The sequence below is a fragment of the Zalophus californianus genome, chromosome 9, assembly GCF_009762305.2.
Source record: "Zalophus californianus isolate mZalCal1 chromosome 9, mZalCal1.pri.v2, whole genome shotgun sequence".
NCBI classification, from domain to species: Eukaryota; Metazoa; Chordata; class Mammalia; order Carnivora; family Otariidae; genus Zalophus; species Zalophus californianus.
This window is the reverse complement of record NC_045603.1, coordinates 56,216,810-56,241,902: the sequence shown is the minus strand read 5'-3', so window position 1 is coordinate 56,241,902 and position 25,093 is coordinate 56,216,810.

Genomic DNA, 25,093 nt, shown 5'->3' with positions numbered 1-25,093 from the left:
TCCAGGGTAGTATTTTCTTTTCTTTTCTTTTCTTTTTTAAAGATTTTATTTATTTATATGTCAGAGAGAGAGAGCACAAGCAGGGGGAGCAGCAGGCAGAGTGAGAAGCAGGCTTCCCGCTAAGCAGGGAGCCCGATGTGGGGCTTGATCCCAGGACCCTGGGATCATGACCTGAGCTGAAGGCAGACGCTAACCCACTGAGCCACCCAGGTATCTTCAGGGTGGTATTTTCAAATGGAATTTCTGTCTCTTGGCAGCTTGATTTTTGGCAGCTCCAGGATGAATGATACTGTGTCTTATCAGTCCATTAAATGCATTACAGACACAGCCATGGGTCCATGTGGGTGTCCTCTTACTCTTGTCCTAGGTCTGTGCCCTTCCTGCTTGCTTCCTGGGCCAGGGCCCCGCAGTTACTGAGTTCCTGCCTCTAAGCTCCACCTTCACTTCACTAGTTGCCTTAAAACTTGAAGACTATTTTAAGACCTGCCATGTCATACACACACACACACACACACACACACACACACACACACACACACACATATATAACATAACAAAAATAATATATATATTATATATATTATATATATATGATGATCAGCACCCATACATCCTAAAGATGATCCACAAGAATGGAAACTAAATAAATCTAACAGAACAGCACTGTATTGGGAGGCAAGAGTCAAAATTTGAGGACTAGATGTTAAAATGTTCCGACTTCCTCTCCTAGTGGTTAATTCAGTATTTCTTAGTAATCACTTTCAGTGACTACACAAAACCATATAAGACTTACTCAATTTAACTGCCTGCCATTAAGAGGATTCCATAAATACTGAGATGAGACCTAGGCCAAGAAACTATTTTAGTTACGTTCACAGCACACTAATTAACCATTTTGCCTGGGAAAAGCTCCCTATTCTAAGGCATATTCATAAAATAGCTTTCAAGAAAGATTTAATGAAAACTTTTGTCTAGGGGCTTTGGTACACATGGGTACCCGTATCTATTAAGGATCAGTTTATTCCTGAATATAATAAGGAATAAATATTAAAATCAATTTCTCCCTAATGTGACATATTTTACATCTTTAGGTACATCATAAAGTAAATTTTTCAGGGTGATTCCAATCATTTGCTCATTTATTCCACATTTATCAGACATGAGGTGAAGGGTTCTGGGCTATGCCATGGAGGCATGAGGAAAAACCAGACCATCTCTTCCCTGTAGGAGTTCATAGTCTAATTGGGAAGGGATGGATTACTAGGGAACAAACAAATAGGTGCCACCATCAATTAATATGTGAACTAGAACAGACTCTGATGGGGTGCTTCATAATAACCTTCATGTGGGTGGACCATTCTCATGGATCTCTCTGCATGTCTTGTTAGCAGAGGCACTGGCAGGCTTTTGGATTGAATTAGCTTTTCAAGGATGTTTGTACAGAGAACAGACTTAGAAGATAAGAATAATAGTTCTCTATGGAGCAGAGAGCAGATGTGCTTACTTGCCAGTAGGATAATAAAAGATTTGGGGTTCCTTAGCTGTGATGCAAAGCCACGGCATGTGTAACATCCATCTCAACTGTTCTGTATTGCCTCCGTGCCATGTGTGGGTGGGAGAAAGACAAGCACTGACAGAGACAGAAAGCTCATGTTGCTCATGATGCTGTGAGTTATAAAGTCTCTTGTCTCTGATCCAGGCATCTCATGGCTTCTGCCAACACCTATGAAACTGGCTGACCAATTTGCTGCCTTGCAAGCAGGGAAAAATCTGACCTTTCACAGTTTTTGACACTCCAACCCCTGAATTTGGAATGCATTTGAATATGGTAATTTTCAAAAGAGAACCTGCTAAGAACTATATCTTCTGATCTTTCATTTATGCTTCATTTTTGGTCCGTAGTGATTGCATTTTCATCTTTGCCAATATGAAGTGAAAGTTTGGGCTGCTGAACTTACCCAATGGCCTCCGTGCCCTTTTCCTGGAGAGTTGGGTTGTAAAACAAACATTTGGAGAGGGAAATTGAATTGCATTATAATGAAATAACTGCAATGTTCTCATTTGCTAATGTTCCCATTCATTTGTAATTTAGTCTACAGTACCATGAAAAATATCTGCCTTTATTCCACCCTGAGGTGGATAATGACAAATTAAATAAAATGAGAGCTTGTTAAAACAAATAAGGAAACAAAACAACAAAGTATTGCTTTCACCTTATTATTACTGCATAATTCAGGAAAATAAAATTGACTTTTTAAAAGCAAGAGTAGAGCTTCTGGGTTGATGAACACATGGAAGTACCACAGAGGGTGTGCAAACTCCAAGCCCCTCCCCACATACCTGGCCCTTGCATCTCTTCCATCTGGCTGTTCCTGAGTTATAGCCTTTCACAATAAGTCAGCACCCTAGTAAGGGGAAAAAAAAGCAACAGTAATAGTCTGGTATCTGATTCTAGAAATCAGTGCTCAGTGACCTCTGAGCTTTAGTTCTCAATTTGCAACTTACAAAGAATATTGTTCCTTTCATTATTTTTTTTAAACCAACATCAGAGGATGTGTAGAGTTTCAGATATTCTCAGGTAAAACAGGGGCAGACACACAGAATTTTTGCATTTTAATACAAATTAGAGTCTCTAGCTTTTTTTAGGTAAAAAGTGTGGTTCAAATCCATGTTTAGAAATAGTAGTCTGACTAGGATAGGCAGATAAGATAAGTCACAACATTTATTTGATATAGCAATCAAAGCAATATAATGCATACATCTTAGTAAACTCAACAACTCCGGAGGAGCAAAGAGCGGGGATAAGGAAGCATTGGTGAAAGCAGAGGGTACCAACATTGATTGCTAATTGTTGCATATCCCATGGATAGAATTGGAAATGGCCAAGATCCCAGTCTTGGCATTTTCAACCAGCATTGCTGATACTGTGGTTTTTCTGAAGGAGCTCCACAATCAGTTTAGCTGGGGATTTGGTCACATCACTTCTCTAGTTTCCTATCATGATGACTTGTTTCCAAATGCAGTGACCTGGAGTAGACAAAATGAGAACCTGAAGGATTCCATGTGTGCTTCTATCCCAACAGCCTTGACCAGGTGGAGGCTAAAGGACTCTCTTGAAGTCTTTCCCCAGGGCCACTCCTTCATCTTGACTGGAGTTTTATGATCTTTTGGGTAGCCCAAAAGATGAATTCAAAGGAAAGAAAGTTCTCACTTCAGCCTACAGTAGAGGAGCCTTAAATCACTCATTCTTTTCCTCCATTCTCCCTTGAACTTTAAAACTTGGGGAATTGAAGAGGAGGATGCTTTTCCTTCTGGAAAATCTGTATAATTGGCTCTTATCCCACCAGTCCTAAGGGAAGAGATGAAGTGGAGAAAAGCAACACAAAGCAAACCAAAAAGCAAGAGTAAGAATGTAAATTAGAGTAAGGCTAGAGTAAGGTAAAGCCAGAGAGAGAGAGAGAGAGATCTCAAAAAAGGTAGAGATCCCTGCTCATTTCACTGAAAACTTCACCAGCACTTGGCACCATAACCCAGTTAATGTTCTTGACTTATACCAGGGAATTGACTCTTTTTGTACCATATCTGAGTCTTGGGCTCCTCCTAAAAGAAATTACTTAATCCAATGATTTAATCTAACTCCTCCTGAGAAGTCCCCCTAAAGAAGGCAATCACAGTCTAAAGTGTCTTGCACATACTTTGAGACACTACTGCTCCAACCCAACATTGTTTTTGTATATTCATTTAGGTCAAGGAAATGAGCAGTTCATATTCTCAAAGAACTTCATAAATATCTTTTGCTTATTTTCTCCAGAAGTCTTCAAAAGTTCTCAAGATATTATTTTAATTTAATTACCCTGGACAAAATTTCACCTTTATTATACAACTAGTCAAGCCCCCAGCTTCCCATACTCCACTATTAAGTTAATCCTCTGTTCTCATGGAAAAATTAAAGCCCCACACCCCACCAAATGAATCTCTTCTTCTTGTTACCCTAAAGAAATTGGTCACTGAAGGTATATACAGAATGATTTTCTCTTCCATTTTCTTTTTCTTTTTTTTTGTGGTAATTTTTAAAAAAATTTTTTTAGTTAAATTCAATTAATTAACATATAGTGTATTATTAGTTTCAGAGGTAGAGGTCAGCGATTCATCAGTTATATAACACCCAGTGTCATTACATCACATGCCCTCCTTAATGCCCATCACCCTGTTACCCTATGCCCCCCGCCCCAGAAACCCTCAGTTTGTTTCCTACGGTTAAGAGTCTCTTATGGTTTGTCTCCCTCTCTGATTACATCTTGTTTTATTTTTTCCTACCTTCCCCTATGCTCCTCTGTTTTGTTTCTTAAATTCCATGTATGAATGAAATCATAGGATAATTGTCTTCCTCTGATTAACTTATTTCACTTAGCATTATACCCTCCAGTTCCATCCATGTCATTGCAAATGGTAAGGTTTCCTTTTTTTGATGGCTGGGCAATATTCCATCATATATGTACCACATCTTCTCTATGCATTCATCTGTTGATGGACATCTTGGCTCTTTCCATAGTTTGGCTATTGTGGACATTGCTGCTATAAACACTGGGATGCAGGTGCCCCTTTAGATCACTACATTTGTATCTTTGGGATATATACCTAGTAGTGCAATTGCTGGGTTGTAGGGTAGCTCTATTTTTAACTTTTTGAGGAACCTCCATACTGTTTTTCAGAGTGGCTGTACCAGCTTGCATTCCCACCAGCGGTGTAAGAGGGTCCCCTTTATAAAAAAAAAAAGGAAAAAAAAAGAGGGTTCCCTTTTCTCTGCATCCTTGCCAACATCTGTCATTTCCTGACTTGTGAATTTTAGCCATTCTGACTGGTGTGAGGTGGTAACTCATTGTGGTTTTGATTTGTATTTCCCTGATGCCAAGTGACGTGGAGCATTTTTTCATGTGTCTCTTGGCCATTTGGATGTTTTCTTTGGAGAAGTGTCTGTTCCTGTCTTCTGCCCATTTCTTGACTGGATTATTTTTTTCGGGCGGGTGTTGAGTTTGATAAGTTCTTTATAGATCTTGGATACTAGCCCTTTATCTGATAAAACATTTGCAAATATTTTCTCCTATTTCGTAGGCTGTCTTTTGGTTTTGTCAACTGTTTTCTTTGGTGGGCAAAAGCTTTTTATCTTGATGAAGGTCCAATAGCTCTTTTTTTGCCTTTGTTTCTCTTTTTCTTATTCTTTTCAATATCAGCCAATTGGACTTCTTTCAGCAACCTGGTTAGAATCTAACTCACTTTTGGCAGCTTCTGCCTAGTGCATCCCTGGGAATTTCTGTAATTCCTTCTGAATTTCCAAAAGTGTATTAATTTTGCCCTCATTCTTTTCTATGCTCAACTTTCTCAAAGTTCCACAAGGGCAACAGGATACATAGGAATGCATCAGTGCAAGGTCCATACCTGCAACATTTGGGAAACTTGAGTACATTTCCTTAAAACATGTGATCATGCAACAGTTTATAATATAAACATTAATTCCTATATACTATAGCATTTCCCGAGAAAAGTCAGTTTTTCCAAGATTCATTACACGTTGCATTGTAGACTGTGGTTCTCCACCCTGTTAGCCACACATTAAAATTACCCAGGTATATTTCTTAACATTTTGCTACCCAGGCCTCACCCCAAACCAAGTAAGTATCTGAAAGGGGGATCCAAGTATTGATAGTTTTTGAAAGGACTGAAAAATCACATATAGAAACACAATCTAAATCTGCTTCCAGCTGTATATTATGATACAGATTAAATTATCCAGAGAAATGGGATAGAATAGTCAAGGAAAGGGAGAAGCAGATGGAAGACTGATGATTTCACCTTTCCTAGGGTCTCATAAATCCATGCTAGTTTCCCACAATCTGCCACCCGCTACTTTAGAAATTAGAACTTACATGGAATAACCTTCCTAAGAAAAGGTTCATTGTTCATTAAGCTTTTCAGATTCCAGGGTGTTGGGTACAGTGAAGGCCCGGTCTCTCTATACAGTCAGATCCCTGCGTTTGTTCCCTTACCATATTCTCTTTCAGAGAAGGAGAAAATGAGAAGTCAAGCCAAATGAGGTGGGATTCAGTAATAAATGAAATGTGTTAATGAAGGATATTTGTTAGGGGAACAAAATATTAAAATTCTTCCTTACTTAAAACAATGGTTTCCATGCTTAAAGAAAACTGTCTTACTGTCCTACACATCAAAATGAAATAAACACAAGCATACAAAGATATTCACCTTGTAACATCATGCCTTCTCCAAGAGTAGTAACATTATTATCAATCTCTTATGTAGGTTCAGAAACAGGACCCTGTAGAGAGCACTGGTGGGGTTCATTTCCCTGATGTGCCGGGAAAAGGTAAATGTGAGGCCCATCTCAGAGGGTTTCCAGTCCTCTGTGCCAGAGCCATGTCCATTAGAGTTTATGCACGATTCCAAGGGTCTTACTGTGACTTTGTCAACATAACCCTTCCATCAACTGGAAATTTCTGATGCTTGCAGAGAAGAAGAGGTAAAACAATGATTTCTCACCCTTTCTTTTCAAGAGAAATGGCTCAGCAGCTGCAAAATTCATTCCTGTGTAACTATCTGCCCGTGATACTCTTGACTGGTTTGGTATGTTTATCTGCTGACAGACCATAATTGAGGAAAACATTGATTAATTGATCTGTTACTAGCTTGTGAGGCTCTATATGGCAATGAAGAATATGTGGTATGCAGATCAACTTTTAATTATTTTTATTTAGGGGCTGCTCCAATGAAATAAGTGACTAGGCAGGATCACCATTGATCTGTGGCACAGAAAAAAATGTTCACATTACATGCTGCAGATTTAGAAATGGTTTAAAATGTTTATTCTAGATGTTTAGAATGGATCTTTGCCCAGTAAGGCTTTGACCTGTGTAAAATGCAAATTATAACAACAACTTGCATTTGTGCAAAGCTTTGCAGTTTACAGATCATTTTCTCATGCATTATCCTGTTTGACCCTCACAACAAATCCGAGCAGCAGGCCAGACAGGTGTTATTATTCCCAAAGAGACTAAGGCTAGGAGAGATTCCATACCCCCTACATCCCAAGTCATTTGCCCTATATTAGTATGTAGAGTATGGAGAACAAAAGAGAGTTTGAAATTATTTAGTGAATTCTGGCTGGTCAGACAAAAAGGGACATCATACTTATCAACAGTTTCTTAGTATGAAATATGCTGAAATAGAACCTGCCATTATAATACAAAGTATTACATAGCTTTGAGTGTGCTAAGGGGCCTTATCTCCTCCAACTTGATTATGAACTATAAGAAAAACTTAAGGTAAAACCCATTAATTAGAGTTATTAAAGATTTTCCCACTGTATTTACAAAACCCATGGAGAAAGGGCATTGCTATTTTTTTGTTTTGTTTTGCTTATTTTATTTTATTTTATTTTATTTTTGTTTGTTGTTAGGCCATTGACATTGAATCAGTGCAAAATTAGTGTAGATTCTTGACACTCAGGGAAACAGCGGTTGAATATAGAATATTAATATTGAACATTTGTGCTATACAATCAGACAAGAATCACTGAGTATTGTTTCTTAAATTTCACATATGAGTAAAATCATATGGTATTTTTCTTTCTCTGGCTGACATATTTCACTTAGAATTATACCTGGGTCTAGGTCCATCCATGTTGTTGCAAATGGCAAGATCTCATTCTTTTTTATGACTGATGAACAAAGAGAAAAGAGACAAACAAGCAAAAAAAAAAAAAAAAACCCAGACTTTTAAATATAGAGAACAAACTGATGGTTACCAGATGGGAGGTGGGGGTGGATAGAGGGGTGAAATAGATAAAGGGGATTAAGACTACACTTATCATGATGAGCCCCAAGTAATGTATAGAATTTTTGAATGATCATATTATACCCTTGAAGCTAATATTGTACTGTATGTTAATCATACTTCAATGAAAAAGAAAAAAGAATTACTGAGTACTTGCCATGTCCCTAAGAGTATGCTGAGTGCTGTGGGTTATTAAAACAAGTTCCCCACCCACAGAGTTTACGATCTAGTTGGGTGTAATAATCTGTGCAGATCCCACTTCTTAGTGAGAAGTGAAGAGGTGGGAACATGTGGATCAATATCTGTTCTGCTAATATTAAAAATGATAACAAGCAGAAGCCTTTTTTTTTTTTTTCTGCTCCATTTTCCTGGTCTAATTTGTCAGGGCACCACAGTCTGAACAAAAGCTGTGTCAATAGGAATCTGCACTAAGAAAGCAATATTTTTATCCTTTTTAATGTCAGTCTGCAAGCCAAAGTGACAACTGATAACTGTTCAATGAAAGGTCAGAAAACAAGCATGAAGTTGGATTTGTTTAGGGCTTCCTTATCTTTTTTTTTCTGGATAAACGAAACTATTGTCCTAAGTCGCATAACCTGAGGCTCTTCACATCTTACTAAACTGCATAGAGTTGAAGATGATTATAAAGATTTTTTTCTTCATGCCCTTCTCACTGACATGGCTACATAGTTTTCAAAGACAAGCACAATTTTCAAAGGAGGATAAGTTTCCTTTTCATTAGAAAATAAGTAGTTTTGCTTTTTACAGAAATTGAGAAAGATTAGTAATAGAGGTAGTTCAGAAATAATGATTGCCTTTGAAGGGGAAAAAGACAAAAGAATTCATGGTAGGAAAGGGAGGTTTGACATGACTCTGATGTCCAGGCTGCCCAGGGAGTCAAGGGTAGCTAGAAGGGTAATTATAGTTTTGGTTCCCGTCAGAACAATTAAGGGATTAGTGGTCCCGGGGAGGACAAAGAGACATTGTCAATAGAGTAATAAAACTCTTCAGTACCAACAGGCGTTGATAAACGGCTCCCCCAAAAGACATGATTTTGATCTAAATCCTAGCACCTCTTGCCCTAGGACCTCCTCTCCAACCACCCTTTCACATTCAGATATGGTTAAGTTTCCTGTTCTTCTTTCTATCTTTCCTCAGGATGTTTGTGGGTGCTTCCCTGATTCTGCTTCTGTCACCATTTGTCCTGAATGAGGCTTCACAGACAGGAACTAGATGGCCAAAGGTGCACAACAGTTCCCTGGTGTGATTGGGTACTTTGGGGTGCAGCTGGGGAGACCTGGTCAGAGGCATGGCAAAAAGGAAAAGCTGCCAGAATGACAAAGCATGGTTCCTAGCTCACCCATCTGATAGGAATTCCCTGGTAGGGCTAATGGGGGCTACTAGCACAGACCTGACATTCTGTGTTGAAAACTAGTGGAAAGGTTAGGTCTCCTAGTAATGGCCAAATAGCTTCCATTAAACTAACTCTCCTGTTGACAACTGTTATAGACTCTCTCTATATAGAGACTATGTAATATATTCTGATAGATGATGGATGATAGATGATAGATAGATAGATAGATAGATAGATAGATAGATAGATAGATAGACAAATAATTTCCCAAAGTGGGCAAGAACTGGAGGGGTTCAACCCCTGAATAAAGAAAACTACACAGGGTGAAATCCACATATTATATATAAGGCTCTTCTCCTGAAGGCACTTCTTCTGTCCTCATGAGGCTTATAGGAAAGTCACAGTCTTCTTGACTTAAGGAATTACAAGGCAAAGCTTGGGATGCTGAGGTGGCTGGAAACTGAGACAAAATATCCCTGAAGAGAAGGAGCCAAGCAATCCTGAGAAATTACCCTATTAGATTTCAGAACTTTCTATAAAATGGCAACATTTAAGAAAGAATCAGCAGATGCAGAGAAAGAAATGGAACTGAATAGAGTCCAGAAATAGACCCAAAAATATATGGTTAATTGATTTTTTTTTTTTTTTTTTACCAAGGAGCAAATTAATGTAATGGGGAGAAGATTTTTTTTTTTTCAATAAGTGGTGCTGGGAGAACTAGATAAACTTATGGAAAAAAATGAACCTTGATCTCTACATCATATTATACACAAAAGCAAATGTGAGATGAATTATAGATCTAAAGATAAATTCTGGGATGCCTGGGTGGCTCAGTTTGTTAAACGTCTGACTTCTGCTCAGGTCATAATCCCAGGGTGCTGGGACCGAATCCTGCATTGGGCTCCCTGCTCAGTGGAGAGCCTGCTTCTCCCTCTGTCTGCTGCTCACCCTGCTTGTGCCCCCCCCCCGACAAATAAATAAATAAAATATTAAAAAAAATAAAAAAACCATCAATTCTAAAACTATAAAACTTCTAAATGAAAACATATAAGAATATCTTTGTGACCTAGGAATAGGCAAAGACAGATTATTTGTCAGGATAGACTCACGGATATTTATTTTACTCAATGATTTATAATTTATTAAACCAACATTGAGTTTGATGCTCAGTTATTAGATTTGGCCAGAGGGAGCTCCTCGAACTGGATCCTATGTCTATTTTGATATTTCCCTATTATTCTTTGAGCACATCTATTCTAAGACAGAAAGATGTTCCAGACTTATTTGTCCTTTCCTTCTCTAAGCTCTAGAATCAGTTTTTTCTCCAAGGAGCTCTGGTTCCTTTTAGTGGGTCATGGTATAGATCTAAGCCTTTACTCCGCCGAGATAAACAGATGCCATATTTGATTCATGATTAGAGGGACATCAATACTCATTGAAGGCTACTCACTGAAGGATGTTCACCATTCTCCCACAGTAGCCTCTCCAAGTTCATTCAGAAGAGGAATCTTTCCCTTGAAGGAGTTTAGTTTCACTAGAGAGACAAAACAAGCATATCTAAAACAAGAAAAAACAAAAAAGAAATATATTTGCATACTCGGTGTACAGCCTCTAATTGCCATAGGATTCGAGGAGAGAGAGGCATTGCAGAGTTTGCAGTGGTCAAAGAATAACAACTTTAAGAATGAAGGGCATGGTGTGATCACAGGCTGAAGGAAATGTGGTGCCCTGTGGAGAAAGTGAGGAGAAATTAAATTGATGGATGATTGATGCAGAAGGTTGGACAGGGTGATGAGAATAATTTTATTTTAATGCTAAGCTGTAAGAATGTCCTGTTAGACAGCCAGCTTACCCTACCCTATCAGACTGCCCTCTTCTCAGATAGAAGGCTGACCAGAGAGAAGAGTGGTCAGCTGCCCATCCATTTTCAGCAGAATACATTGTGCCAATAGAACTCTGAAACCCCCTAAAAAGAAAATAGAGAAAATCCCTACTTGTTATCCTTCCAAAGACAACTCCTTGGCTTCAGTATAGGAACTGAATACCCAGAACTGGGCTTTTATTTTCTTGAGGTCAGTAACAGATCTCCCAAATCTCATTTTACAGTCTTCAAACATGCTCTACACTCAAGTTAGAAATAATTTGACAATCACTTCTCCTTCAGATCTAGGTCTGGTGATTTTCCTTCAATTGTTTTTGGCCTTAGGGTTTTCTAGCATCCCTAAGGAGAAGGGCCCCACATACCACAAAATCTTTCAAAGGCTTAGAGTTGAAACCAGGAGACTCAGGCTTACAGATGAACTACAGTTGGAGAAGGGGCAGGGCAAATAGGAAGGCCCTCTTACAGCACCAGTTTTAGGAAATGCCAAAGGACAGACTTTCTAGATTCTAGTGATAGTGATGTCACTATTGACATGCAAACCAGAAGTTAATCTGGAATAAGACCCCACAAGAATGAACACTTAGTGACTATTGCATGAACTAGGCATCATGCTAAATGCTTTGCAGGTAGCTTTTCATTGAATCCTCATAGTAACTCTGTAATGTAGGTATTGCTGTGAGTTTTACAAATACTGAAACCAAGGCTCATGAGGTTGTTGTAGGTTGGGTCCCCCTAGATAGCGAGTCTGTGGTCTGTGTACAGAAGATATATAAAGGAGTGCTGGAAAGCACCTGTAAAGGAATGGGAGGAGCACAGCTGGGCAGAGGAAAATATCGAGTTGGCATGATGTGACTGAAGCCTCAGCAAATCCCCCAGGGAGCTCTGGCCCTGGGATGGCTTTCCAAAGCTGTGTCATTTCAAGGTGAGGGGCTGGTCCTTTGAAATCCCCCATGGCCCAGTCACTGGTGAGCAGCTACCCCAAGATGAGGCAGCTCCTTTGGCTGACAGCAATTCTGGATCTGTCATCAGCACACACGCTCAGAAGGTAAGGGAAGGAGTGCTTCAGTGTTGAAAGGGAGATCTAAACGGCATAGCCTTTCCTTGGGGAAGAACTCCAAGATTCTGATTGGTCTTGTTTCCTTATGAAACTGAAAAGGAAAAGGTTAGGGGGTCTAGCTCAGGTCTTTGCCACTGTAGCTGTCCAGGAGTTGCAACCAAAAACTCATCTTCTCCCTCCTCTACCACCCATTCTAAGTCCCCCTCGTCCTTGGTTAACACCTCTGCTATTTTATGTGACTTACCTGGCAGAGGGACCCAGGCTCTCATCCCTGAGGGTTCTGAGCCCCTGGTCATACATTTCTTAGGTTGTAGCTGCTTTATCTCTCCATTTTCCATCTAAATTGGGTAAGGGAGTACCAAGAGATGCCCATGGGTTACCTGGATGCCAACCACATTCTTCCCTGCCCCATTGTATAAAAGCAGTCCTGCCTCTCAATATGATCAGGGTTATTAATCTTGCCAATTTAGTGCCATTTTTCCATGCCTCCCGGTCTCCTGGCACAAAGGACTCAATGAAACTGGATAGTAGCCATGGCTTAAAGTTAAATGGGACTCTAACCATGTCCTCTGGTTAGAGGCATTCTCCTTTGGGGACCCAGAACTTCTAGATACCCAGAGCCTAATGATGGAGGGAAGCACACATTCCCAGGTAGGTCACTGGGAATGACGACAAGAGAGGCCTCTACCACTCCCATCCCCCACTTCTTGGACCTATGTTTTAGTGCTGGAGTCACTTGCAGCAAGTGAAGGTGAAGGGCTCCACAGAGAACATGGAGTTTGGGGTAGTCATTCGAGTTTCCCTGTCAGGGAAAGGGGGGACCCCATCCTTCCTCTCCAGTCAGAAACATGGCTGGTTTTGTTAACTAATTGTTACTGTTTTTATTAGTCACATCGCTTGATGGTTCTCTTCTGCTTTTTCCTTCTTTTTTGTATGGTATAGGTTACACAAGGTCATAGTCTCCTTCAAGTACAGGCTTGATGGTGCTGGTTGTGGGGGTAGGGTAGTGAGAGAGCAGGATCCTTGGTGTGGTTTGGATCTGGGGTGTGAATTCAAAGAAACTTTAACCATTTTACTTGTACTTCAGTTTCCAGAGTTTGAAAAATCTCACAGAAATCAATCAGATGGTATTTGGTGATGTTGAAAGGTCTGATTCTAACACAAATATTTTCAGAAGGAACATGGGAAATGTCAAAAATTGTCAGCTCAGTGAATATCTTTTGGTGATAATGCTTTCCAGCAGTAAATTTCCACTGCTTCTCTTGCTTATTGTCAGTCAAACAAAGCATTTGCATGCTTTGCTGGTTTCTAACTAATGAGTTGGTTTTGCTCTTTTTAAAACAGTAATATATAATATAGAGTATCTATTGAGTCGATAAGCCTTTAATCAGAACTGTCTTAATGACAAACAGCACAGCATCACATGAAATAAGGTTAAAGGTTCTTAAATTGAATCATATCTTTGGTTTTGAATTTTTCCACAGGCATACAAGAATGATAAAAAGGATCATGTCGTATTTGTTGTGCCTGAGGAAGTACAAAGATATTTGTTCCACACTTCCTTCCCTTTAGAATTTTAAAGTGAAATGGCCAACAACTTTAAAAAAAAACAAAACTACACTTAAATCCACAATTTTCAATACTGGAAATAGCAAGTTCCAAATGCAACTCTTTTTAACACTCTAGTCATTAAATTAATTCTTGACTACTTTTATGGCTTGAAGATAATTTTAATATTTTTATAACAAGCACACTGGGTATCTTAAGAGTTTTATTTACAACATGTATAGTATTCTATTTTCTCAAGTATGTGATATTTATTAAGCAAAGTAACCTGTTTTCTCCCATCTGTCTTCATTTTATGGGAGGATTTAATTTCATGTAAGACTTTAAAAGCTTGTTGGATCTAATGGTATTATACTGTCACAGGCCACCCAGAGATTTCATATTTTCATGTTGCTTAGCTTAAGTCTCACTATCAAAACGCTGTGTTGTCACCTTCTGCCCAGCATGGGTACTCTACTTGGTCCCTTCCCAACAGATGTTCTTCTAATAGTCTATACATGTTTAAACCAGCTCAATGACACATTTCCTCAACATTGGGAAATTTGGGAAAGTCACAACAGTGCATTAGTTAAATTAAATAGAGTTCTCATGACTCCTCTCCGCTCTGTTCCTCCTCTAGTTCACAAAGTTTCTTCAAATCTCATGATGACCAACTGACCAGTCTCCTCTCCCATCCTTGAGTCCTTGTACTTGCTACTATAAGAACTAGCTTTCCCCAGCACAGTTCGAACCAGAAATCTTTAAGCTGCTGAGAAAAACATTTTAATACTGTTGTATTTTTAAATGCTTTTTGGTATTGTTTGTATGATATTTCCTGGTAGGAGACTAACTGGGGCACCAGAAATAAGCAGAGGATGCTGCCTGAGCATTTCTTAGCTCAGCATATTCTAGTTTTTTCTGTTCTTCTAATGAGGTAGAATCCCAGATTTTCAAGGGCATGTTCCACAGTTTTTAAGCTTTCCAAAGAGAATTTATGCCAATCTTTGATAAGTAATTAGGAAAAATCCACAATAGGAGACCCCATGAGAAACTAGATCCAAGTGCTCTCCTAGAACAGAGCAACATGTAAAGAAGTGGAACTTTTTTTGAAGAATGGAACCAGTTTTAGAATCTCTGTGGTGAACATGCCTCAAATAGGTAAATAAAGCTAATAAAAAGAAATGATTTAAGGGCCAAAGGTCAACTTCCCTGGGCTAAGATCAAAGAAATCTCTAGTAGTGATGAAGGAGAAATCTGTAAATTTAATGTAGGGTAATCTGATGACAAAGAACCTGCCTGTCCCTGGAGCCAGAGTAGAAGTGCCTCATCCAGAGGAACAGGGCCAAGAAGGACCGAGTGGGCCAAGATCATTTCAGAGCTGAGGTATATAGCTTGATACAGTCTTACGGTAAAGTCTGAAGGAATTTGAGCTGAATCCTATCAGAGAGAGATCTCCAGAAATGTCACCATATGTGGAAGGAGAGTTTTTGTAGTTGTAATTAGTTAAGATGAGATCATGCTAGATCAGAGTAAACCCAATGACAGGTGTCCTTATAGAAAGCCATGTGAACACACAGACATAATAGACACACAGGGAAGAGGGTCATGTTACAACGGGGACAGAGGCTGGAGTGATGCATCAACAAGCCAAACAATCTAATGATTGCCAGAAATCACCAGAAGCAAGGAAGGACTTTACCCTAGAGCTTTCATGAGAGTATGGCCTTGCTGACAACTTGATTTTGGACTTAAGGCCTTTTATTTTTATTTTATTTTATTTTTTTAAGATTTTATTCATTTGAGAGAGAGAGAATGAGAGACAGAGAGCATGAGAAGGAGGAGGGTCAGAGGGAGAAGCAGACTCCCTGCTGAGCAGGGAGCCCGATGCGGGACTCGATCCCGGGACTCCAGGTTCATGACCTGAGTGGAAGGCAGTGGCGCCCGGACTTATGGCCTTTTAAATTGTGAAAGAATAAGTCTCTGTATTTGGGTTTTTTAAAAAATTGTGGTCAAAAAAAGCCACACATCACATTAGATTTACCCTCTTAACACATTTTTAAGTGTATAGTACAACATTATGAACTGTAAGCACAATGTTGTACAACAGATTTCTAGAACTTCTTCATCTCGCATGACTGAAATGCTGTCCCCATTGAATAGCAACATCCCATTTTCCCCTCCTTCCAGCTCCTGGCAACTACCTTTCTATTTTCTTTTTCTAGGAGTTTGAATGCTTTAGATATATTAGTGGAATCATGAAGTATTTGTCTTTCTGTGACTGGCTTCCTTTACTTAACATAATGTCCTCAAGGTTCATTCGTATTGTAGCATAGGACAGGATTTCCTTTTTTTAAAAAGAGCTGAATAATAGTCCACTGAATGTATATACCACATTTTCTTTATTCATTCATTCATCAGTAGACTTTTAGGTTATTTCCATCTCTTGGCTCTTGTGAATAGTGATGCGATGAACATAGAAGCGCAAATATCTCTTCAAGATCCAGATATCAATTATTTGGGATATATGCCCATGACTGGGATTGCTGGATCTTATGTTAGTTCTACTTTTAATTTTTTTGAGGAACTGTTTTCCCTAGTGACAGTACTATTTTACATTCCCACGAACAGTGTATAAGGGTTCCAATTTTTCCACATTTTCCCCAATACTTATCTCTTCTCTTTTTTAAAAATTTTTTATTGTTATGTTAATCACCATACATTACATCATTAGTTTTTGATGTAGTGTTCCATGATTCATTGTTTGCGTATAACACCCAGTGCTCCACTCAATATGTGCCCTCTTTAATACCCATCACCAGGCTAAGCCATCCCCCCACCCACCCTCCCCTCTAGAACCCTCAGTTTGTTTTTCAGAGTCCATCGTCTCTCACGGTTCGTCTCCCCCTCCGACTTACTCCCTTTCATTCTTCCCCTCCTGCTAACTCTTCTTTTTTTTTTTCTTAACATGTATTGCATTATTTGTTTCAGAAGTACAGATCTGTGATTCAACAGTCTTGTACAAGTCACAGCGCTCATCTTTTTTTTTTTCTTTTTAAGTAGCCTTGAGATCAAGACCTGAGCTGAGATCAAGAGTTGGACACTTAACTGACTGAGCCACCAGGTGCCCCTCTTGTCTTTTTTATAATAGTTGTTTGAACAGGTGTGAGAAGATACCTCATTGTGGTTTTGATTTAAATTTTCCTAATGACTAGTGATGGAGAGTATTTTTTCATTAGCCAATTGTATGTCTTCTTTGAAGAAATGTATATTCAAGTTTTTTGTCCTCTGTTCCTACTAAGTTGTAGGAATTCCTTATATATTTTGGATATTAATCCCTTACCAGATGTATGGTTTGCAAATATTTTCTCCCATTCTGTAAGTTGCCTATCTTTGTTATTTTAAGCCCTGCAGTTTGTAGTAATTTGTAATAGCAGCCCTAGGAAACTAATAAATATGGAATATAACCTCAATTATGAAAAATGGCTCTTTGTAGAAAAAAATGCACGAAGCAAACAGATCAAATTGTTAATAGGACTTATCCGTGGGTGTGGAAATAAAGGCGATTTGTGTTTTCTCCTTTGTAATCTTTTGTATCTTCCAGGTTATCCCAAATGAGAATTCATTACTTTCTTTGAGAAAATAATAATCTGTTTTAAAATTAAAACCTCATAAAAGTATTCAAAGGTATTTTGTAAGTCTGTCATTTAGTGAATAATTATTAAATATCTATTATGTTCCTGGTACAATTCTAAATGTTGGAGATAAGACAGAATTCCTTTACCCTCAATTTATTTACATTCATATACAAGGAAATAGACAATACACAGTTAAGGGAATAAATTAATAAAACAATTTCCTGGACATGTAGGGAGTAGAAGATAAAGTGGGAGAATGTAATAGAAAGGGTCTGGGGTAGTCAAAGTAGCCCTCTGTGAGTCAGTATTTTGGATCTCAGTGGTGAGAGGGAGCCAAAAATGTGAAGTTCTGGAGGCGTGTTTGAAGCAGAAGAATAGCAAGTGGAAAGGCCAGGAGATGGGCAGAAGCTGGTATGTTTGAGGGACAGAAAGAGGCCAGTGTAGCTGCAGTGCCGTGGTTAACAGGGAGAGGGGAAGGAGACGAGTTAGGGCAGGTGGTGTGGTGATGTAGGCTATGGCAGAGGTCTCTGCTGTCAAGGCCAGGGCCCACAGTCCTGGGGAGAAGTCTGGGTATAGCATAGCAGCAGTGGGAAGTCCATTTGAGGGTTTTATCAAGGAATTGTCATGTATTGCTATTTACATAGAAATCTTACTCTGGCCCTTGCGTGGAGGATGCGCTTCGCGTATGTGGAAGGGTGTTCAAAAATAAAGGTCAGCCTCAACAGTTTAAACAGAAAAGGAATGTACTAAAGAGCCCCAGGGAGCTCACAGATGCTCTGGGAGGGCCAGAGAATTAGACAAGAGGCTGTACAACCGGCCATCCCAGTAGGGACCCTCCTGGGCCTCAGAGGACACAGGTCCCACAGCCTGTACCTGGGTGCTGACCCTAGGATTTATGAAAACATATCTAACTCTGTGCTTTAAATTAATAAAAACACAGATTCAAATCTGAGGCAAACCACTGATATAGTTGAGATTTCTTCTGCTAGCTAAGAAACCTAGAGGAGGTTCACTGTTATTTCTTCTTCTTCTCTGAAAAGGATTGCTTCTTTTCTCCTAAACCACTGTAGATGTCTGCATTTACCATCAACTTTATTTTTGAAATATACGTGTTTTTTTTTTTTTTTCAGACTGCCCCCTTTTTACCTGAATGGCATTTAGGGGTGGGGAAAGGGATATATTTTTTTCTTCTGGATGTATTCTTTTCAATAGAAATGTTTATACAAAACATAAACTTTGATTTTAAGAAACCTCTAAAAGTAATCTGACATAATCTATGAATGGTCAGATTTGTCAGTCCAGCATTTCAAGATGGATAAAGTGCTATATTTATAAAAATGCATAACTGAGATACTAATACAACTGTACATTCCTGAAACAAGGGTAAGAAGGTATAGCATTTGTATATCCTATACAGAAGTGTCCTGACCAGTTTCTCTCTCACACACACACACACACACACGTGCACACACACACACATGGACATATACATGGATATATACACAGATATATGTGTACATACATATCACTTAGAATTCCCTGCTTGGTGTGGTGGAAAGCCTGTAAGACTTGGAGGCTGGTTCCAATGCTCCCCTTACCACCTACACCTCTACAATGGCCTTGAATATGTCATTTCATCTCTTAAACCTCTGCTTCGTTAACTGTTGTTCTTACTCGATAGATCGTTGGAAGGTGAAATAGATCATGAACTTAAAAGTGCTTTTTAGCTGTAATTTCTCTCTCTAGCAAACTCTGGGTGCTTGGTGGTCCTATTCTTGGTTTCTACCTACAAGGGGAGGAGTCATACCAGAGCCAGATAACTGTAGAGCTATTGCTCTTCCGCATATAATCACCTTTCCTGTGGGCCCTAGAACTTACTGTTGGAGACATCTTAGTGTGCACTGAGCTCTTCCATATTTTCAAGGCACCCTTGTTACACGTGTTCCATGGGCTCTGTGTATAATGAAATGGGTTTTTCTTGTCTGGGATTATAACAGGTAACAGACTCTCCACTCCCTTTCCCCCCATTTTCCACACTGATGGGCTGATGAGATATGACTCTTTTGCAAGGCTCAATTATTAGGCAGTCTATCAGACCGGGAAGAAGCCTTTACTTTTGAATCACAACAGAGGGAGAAGGGTGCTCAGGGACAGCTGCTGGGAGCCTGGAAAGAACAAGGTTAGAAGCCATAGTTATTTTTTGCTGTTTGCTCTGAAGTTACCCAGATTAGCTGGGTGGGTGAATATTTAATGTCACCACATCATATATGTAATTTGTATTGTCTGCTTTTAATCTTTATATAATTTTATAATCTTAATAACATTTTAATTAAAAATAAATGAACTGAATACTCCAACAGAAAATTTTAAATGCAGACTATCAGGCTGGAAGCCCAAGCTCAGCTGGAGAGACAAACAAAACTAAAATATTCTAAAAATATATGGCTGAGACATCTGTCCCCTCCTGCTCAGAGATCATAGCGTCTTAGTGACTAAGACCTCCTAAAACTACTACAGGCAGGTTCCAACTCACTGTGACATCCAGACCTACCTCTGTAATTCAATTTTAGGGAATGTTCTTTAATGCTCAGACAAGGATACTCTCACCATCTCTCTTTGGCCATTACTCTCACAGGATTTACTGGCTTGCAGCCCTCTCTTTCTGTCCTAACCAACTCTTTAAGGGAGCTGACTCAGACGCATACGTTCCCCTGAGATCTAGTAAGTGCCCAAATCCCACGCCCTTATTTGACCAAATTCATAGTATATAAATGAGTCCATATAAATGAGCAGTGCCCTGAACCTCCTAGAGAAGTTTACATTTTTAAAATGCTGTTGGTTTCAAATGCCTAATGGAATTTCAAACAGAATTAGAAAGCAAGTATACAATCGACACAGTGTGGGTAGAAAGGCTTTTGGATTCATGACCAAACGTTATAGATTTTCTGGGGGCAGTTCTGGTTTCAGATAAGTCATACTATTGTTCACAGAATGTTTTAATAATGTTTTAATTTGTTTGAAATATAGGGCCATTTAGCTGCAATATATATGCCATAATCTTTAATGACTGTATTTTAAAATTACACATGCAATTAAAATTACAGTTTTAATTGTATGTAGTTTGGGACCACAGTTTTGGAGAAAACACATAATTTTGGAATCTCATTGACAGTGGGATTTGGATTTTATTAACAGGCTACTTTCCATTATATCTCTGGATTCTGGTTCTACTGAAATTGCTAAGCACTGAGAAAAAAATGACCATCCAATTAAGGTTTGAAACAAAGCTAAATTTCTTGCTTGCCTCGTAAGGGATCTCTCCCCACTAGTCAGCTACAAGGTCAATGAGTTTCTCCAAGAAGAAGGAGGAATCACACCAAATACATCCTGCAAGATTCTGAGTTCAGAGCTCTAATTGCCTCCTATGGCCGAGACAGCACTTCTTTCTAAGTCCCTTTCAGGTTTCACATGGCTGCTGGGAGATGAGATTTCCAACCAGTTGAGGAGGAGTTGTGTAAGATTCCAGTGGGTCTAGGATCACTTGTCTGGCATGTTTGTGTGCTCATGTTTAAAGCTCAGCATAAGATTATGTTGAAATGGGGCATCTGGGTGGCTCAGTCAGTTGAGCTTCTGCCTTCAGCTCAGGTCATGGACCCAGGGTTCTGGGAGAGAGCCCCGTTTCTTCTTCAGGCTCCCTGCTCAGTGGGGAGCCTGCTTCTCCTCCCTCTGCCCTTCCCCTTGCTCCTGCTCTCTCACTCTCTCTCTCAAATTAATAAATAAATAAAATCTTTAAAAAAAGTTTATGTTGAAATAAGTCATTATGATAGAGAACATTAGGAAAACTAGAGCTTTAGGCTTTGAATTAAACAGTATTAGAGTGGTGTACTCATTTATCTACTTATTCATTCTTTTTATATAAGAATTTGTAGAGTCCCTACTATGTGCTTTTCATTGCTGGATGCCAGGGATAATATATACAGTGAAATAGAACCTAAATGTCACATGAGATCAAATTTCCCATTCGAAAACCTCTGAAAAATCTAATGTCTTCTACAGAGTTTGCATTTGCTGATAACTCGGAACTGAAACTTGTAGCTTAATGTCTATATCAGTATGACCTTACTATTCAACTCTCTGCATTAACCTGACTTTATTTTTCAAGGAAATTCTTACCCAGTAGGATGTCTGTTTCATGAACTTTCTAAAACCCTTTATTTTAATAGTAGACTACCAAAGTGGCCTTTATCAGGGTAAATAGCCTCCTTCTGAGAACAATAGATCATTCACCTGGGTTTATCAAAGGGCTGTTCACTCCTTATGGCTCCCTTTGAGACCCTCTCTTCACTGTGTCTGCTAATCCTAAAATATCACGAACTCTACCCAATTCTGCTTTCACATTGAAGGACCCAACTTAAACCAGACCCTTACAAATATCTTCTTTTGTACTCTCTCTTTCAAGATGCTGCTAACACTCTGTCAAAGTAATGATCTCCTTTATTACAATGAGCAATAAATGTGGCTTTGCTTGATCTATAAATTTTTTGGTGGTTATTTTCGGGGAATCAGCAACCTACAGAGCTTACATTCTCAAGGTCACTGTGGCTTCAATTTCTTGGTCTCATTGAACTTATATCACCATCTGTTTTCTTCTCTTGTTTCTGCTCTTCACTGACCAAGACACAAAACTGTGTCCTTCCTTGTTTTCCAAAATCCCCCAACTACACAACTACAATCAAAACAAAATCCATTCTGACAAAGAGTGTCGACCATAACTTTAAAAAAGTTGGTGACATAAGGGAGCATATTTATTAGCAATGACAACTTAAAACTGAATATTAAACATTCTTGTTCTTCAGCCCTCTACCCACTAGACAATGCTACACAAAGTGTGGCCTGTTATCAGTACACCATGAGGTAAGTAGAGAAATTTAGAGTAATCATTTACAAACAATTGGTCAGTGATGATTGAACATTATAACACCTCTTAAACAAATAAACAAACAATAAAAAGCTGCTCTTTCACCACAGATATGTTGAGGACCATTCTCTACACTCTCAGGTTTTCAGTTTAGTAGGAATTATCCCCATCCTTAAGCTACGCCCCAAAACTTAATTCTTCTCACTGCATTATGTCGAGCAACCTACTTTCTATTCCTCTGCTTTGCGTACACCTTTGAATATGTGGAGATATACTTAAGGCATTTTGCTAAACAATGAAATGTGTACTCTAGTTCCTACTGTGTAACAACACAAAAGAGCTGGAAGAGGTCTTGCAATTTAGTCTTATCTTTTCTCTCTCTTATAAAAATCAAAAGTCCTTTTGGTCTAATAGAACTGTAGCATTTTTCTTAATGGGTAGAGGTTGGTACTGTAAACTTTGTCTTTAAACAATATCTTTGTCCCATTCCTTCATGATGAATTTAACATTGTCCTGAACCATAAGGAACCAATCATTTTGTGAAGAAGTAGCCATGTAAAGGTATCATTGCAACACTGTAAGGTAAGTGCAGAGAGTGCTCCCGAGTGTCTGAGGGGTGCTGAGGGTGGAGGACTGAGTGTGTCTGGGGATTCAGGGGATCCACTGTTTTATATCACTGAATAAATGTTGAGTAAATGATATAGGGTGGATGAAAGTTACAGTGCAGATATGTCATGGATCTATGGTAGGATTCACTTTATTTCCCTTTTTCAGATAATCATAGTTTACCCTTCAGTAGTATCGATATGCAATAGGGATAGTATTGAGAATGGTGTGATGGCAGGAGGTCTGTGGTTATGGAAACTAAATAGCACTTAATTGAATCTCTAACAGATGGAGAATAATTAAATCATTTATTATCTTTTCACAATGCGTTAACTCATAGGTTAGCCTCAAATGATCAAATGGTTTTATCCAGCCTCCTGGTAAAGATTTAATATTTTCATCTGATTCAACTCTGCTATTTCCTGGCTCAATTTAATGATTAACATGGCATAAAAGTAACAATTTCTTGATTATCAAAATCCTATTTGCTGCAGATTACAAACAGAATCTATTCTGAAGCCATTACTAAATAAATAGTCTGTAATAATAAAGTTACATCAAGTAATCGAAAACTGTAATGATAAGTTTATTAGAGAATTTTAATTCAAAACATTATTACAGAAATAAGCAAATGCAACCCCTAATGTTTTTCTCATTAAAACAATTTTTAGATATTGAATAATACATCAAATAACTCACTTTGCTCATAACAGTCTATGGCATTTCTTTCTAAATCCCATGAGCAAAGAGGGTATTTGTGAATAGAACAGTCAGGAGGTCCAACCATGGTGGTCCTGAAATGGCTTAGACAGCTCAGTTAAAACTATCAACATCTTCCCAATATCTAACTGCAGAGCTGACCCTTACCTTGTGTTTCTGACCAGTAGCAATCATTTATGAGAGTAAGTGCGAAATATTTAACAATGAATCAGCATCTTCAAACTGTTCCCATGGAACTGGCCCCTCCCATGGAAGAGACATATGGGGATGATAATATCCAGTGGCGTCAATAGTCACTATCTCACATTAAAGTATGTCTTTGTTTCTAAAATTATCCATTTCACTGTGGAAAGATTATGAACACAGAGAGGAAGAAAGAAAGAAAGAAAGAAAGAGGAAGGAAGGAAGGAAAGAAGGAAGGAAATGAATAAGATGGTCACAGTCAATACTTTGGTGTGCATCCTTTCTGATCTATGTCTGTTCTTATCACATACTTTGTAAATGTATATGTATATATATATATGTAACTATCAAGGAAGGAATGCAAATACTTAGATCTACTGTTCCGTAATGTGCTTCTTTTAATTTTATAAACTTCTTTTGGGTGGGCTCAAAATGCTATATATTGCTTGATGGGATTAGATTGGAAAACATAGCTTGATCCCGTAGGCAAAATAGCTTCCTACTCATCTGCTTCTCCAGAATTAAATTGTCCCAAGGGTGCAGACCTCATACCGCAGAGAGGAGACAAATGACATCATCATCATGAACCACAGTTTAATTAATATGCCTCAGCATCACAATTTTTCATCCTTACACATTATTTCAATTTAGGGCTATTTTAGGGAAAATCTTTTTTGAGTTCAAGAAAGTCTTGCTTGAGGGTCCTCCATGAAAAGGTGTTTTATTGTCATACTGTATCTGTGGGCTGGAGCTGTACCTAGAAAGCCACTGCCCTATAAGGCAGCCCTGGAATGGCTTCTCTCTCTACATCTATTTTATTCTCTTTCTCTCACTCTCTTTTATGAACACTTTTCTCTGTTCTGGTGATACTCATCTCTGTTATGTGGTGGCTTTCTCTGTCCTTATATATACATCATGGCAACCCTTTATCCATCTTTTTGGCTCTTGTCCCTGTAACCAACAGCTCCACTCTCTTGGTTTCCTGTTGTCCCTGCCCATCATTTTATGCCTGATCAATCGGACCTCTGTCCAGAGTCTATGGATTACTCACCCTTGGGACAGCTCAGCTCTTGGTCCATTCCAATCAACTGTGGTAGGGCGAGGTCTGGTTTGTCTGGTAGAAAAGTTGGCCTTGCCACTCAGGAAGGACTATCCTTTAGAAGGATGTATGGTCAAGGCATGCAATAATCAACACTTTTAGTACAAATATCCTTGCGGTTGTCTGGTAATTCCCAGAAATGAAATTCCTGACTCAAAAAGTACACACACTTTAAAAGCTTTTGGTATATATTGCTGAATCCATCTCTAGAAATGTGGTATTAATTTGCATTCTTACCAGAAGAATTAG